Below are 2,514 nucleotides of genomic sequence, written 5' to 3'. Positions count from 1 at the left end.
GGACCCTAGCTAAATTTTCTTGGAACCCCTTGAAATACACATTCTCTCAAAATTTAGAGTACATATCAAATTTCTTCTCCCCTATCATGAACGATGATGTCCCTTGCCTTCAAGGTTTCTGTCAATGTATATATTTAGGAAATAGGGTCTTTTTTGGTCAAAATTATGTCCAGAATAGTAGCCTTTGTTACCTTCTTCACTTTTTGGAAGATAAAAATGATTAAGTTTAAGTCACAAACCTTGACAGCTATTCTTTTAGCAGAGCCCCAATAGACAAATAGCTTAAGTTTTCATCATCATTATCTTCATTTTATCCCCCTAACCCTATATCCATTCATATTTATTTCCTCACCAGATGTTCTATAGGATACTTCCACAATAATCACTAATCCTCCTTCTACTGATCTTCAGCCAAATGTTTTCCATTATTTTTCTCTCTCACTACTGTGAATATATTTTCTTAAGATACAAGGCTACTTATTCTGCTTTTTATCTTTTTTATACCTTTTGAATAAGATTTATCCCTGCAGACATACTCTATTTCTGAAGCCTCTCCCGTGAATTCTCAGTGACATGAGGTCAAATTTGCCAAATTCAGCTATTTCACTTATACTTTGTGAATTTGCATAGACACATTTAAAACATGGATTTTATAGCTAGTTCCTTTCTTGGATTTTGTCTCCTGCTTATGGTATCTAGTTTAATATATATTTACATGGGTGTATAAGCCCAGGTGTGGAATAGGGGAAAATACACCTTTCTCATTCATAGAAACTATACTTCTCTAAAGGTAGCCTAGTATTTTATTTGCCTTTTTGATTGCAATGTCACATTTTCTTACTCATAAATGTTGTGTATAAATTTATATAAACATATGTAGTTTTCTTCCTACCTCTTCTTTTCACATTAAAGTCTACTTGATCAAATTATAAGATTCTAGAAAAGCATGTTTTCACTCTCTTATTATATAAGATATACTCTACCTATGGCCCTTATTTTAAGCTGTGGTTCAGAACTTTAAAACCTATTTTAGATTCAATATTATGAGTTATTCACTTCGAATTCTGACTTTCTTTGTTCTCAGAATCCTCTATCTTCAATAAACAGTAGCTCTGGAAATATTCCCAGTGCCCTAGGATTTCTTCTGATTGGTGCCATCTTTTTCCAACACAAATCACCAAGGATAATAATGACTATCAGGTCTGGAAGAAAGTTAATTCAGAACCTAATAGAAATGAATGTAAAGTCTTCCCCTTATTTTCAAAAGTGACTTCATATGATTAGACAGTAGTTTGTGTGAAAAAAGACCTAGGAATTTTAGTGGACTGCAAGTTTGCGATATGGCAACCAAAAATGGTGAATATATTACTGGGCTGTATCAAGAGCTTTTATATCATAGTTTCTATAAATGAGGTGATAGTCCCATTGTATCCTGCCCTACTCAATCCACATCTGGAACATTGTGTTCAGTTCTCAATCCACATCTGGAGTTCTAAACACCAAGTTTAGAAATGATATAAGAAATGACACTGAAGATGTTTAGAGGAGTGCAACCACAAAGGTGAAGGGCAATGAATCTACACCACATGAGAAGTAGTTAAAGAAATTGTGGATGTTTAGTTAAGGAAACTGAGGATATTCTGTTTAGAGAAGTACATTGGGAGAAATGTCTTTAAGTATTTGAAAGGCTGGCCTGTAGAAAAGGAATTAAGACTTTTCTATCTGTCCTCAGATGGCAGAAATAGGGGATATCACATATGAAAATTTAGGGTTTGGTTAAGAAAATAAAACTTTATCATACTAATGAGGGAACCAAAGGCTCAAAGATTAAACTGTTAAGTAGCAAAGTCAATTCAGAATCAAGACTTTTGATTCCATATTCCACTGTATGACAGTCATGGATAAATTTCAGGTGGTTTTTGAAGTTGGATAGCAAAAACATTACCTTCATTTCATTAACCTCTGATATTTACTATTTCCAATGATCTGAAACATTTATTCTGAGAAGGGCATCCACAGGCTCCATCAGACTACCACAAAAGTCCATGATAAAAAAAAAATTAAGAATTCCTGCACTATACCATAATGACTCTTCTAAAAGAACCTTTCCTCTTAATGCTCCCTTCCAGAGTAATCAAAACCTGTGTACTAGAGACATAATTGCTCCCCAAATGTAAAAACACAATCTGGAAAAAAATAATTTTTTAGTCCATTCCTAATGATGGAATTCACATTCATACCTCAAAAGAAACTTGAGCCTTAATCTAGCACTTTAGACCACTCAGCCACACTATGCCATTTTCCTCTGTCCTCGACTGCTTAAACCTAGGTTAAATATCTGGTCAGGCCCTAGATGACTTAGTATGAAGTCCTCTTTATTAATATCCATTCTGACCTGAACAATAAAAAGTAGACTGAGTCTCATGAAGAAGTCTTGAAATAAATGAAGTGCTTGAGATGCTTTACAAGCCTTTTGGGCTCCCAAGTCCCCAAATACAGACACCCTAAGCCAAC

Source organism: Petaurus breviceps, unplaced genomic scaffold (genome assembly GCF_028583685.1).
Source record: "Petaurus breviceps papuanus isolate PSGF00001 unplaced genomic scaffold, PetGlider_PUasm1.0 90925, whole genome shotgun sequence".
NCBI lineage: Eukaryota > Metazoa > Chordata > Mammalia > Diprotodontia > Petauridae > Petaurus > Petaurus breviceps.
Note: the sequence above shows the minus strand (reverse complement) of the source record.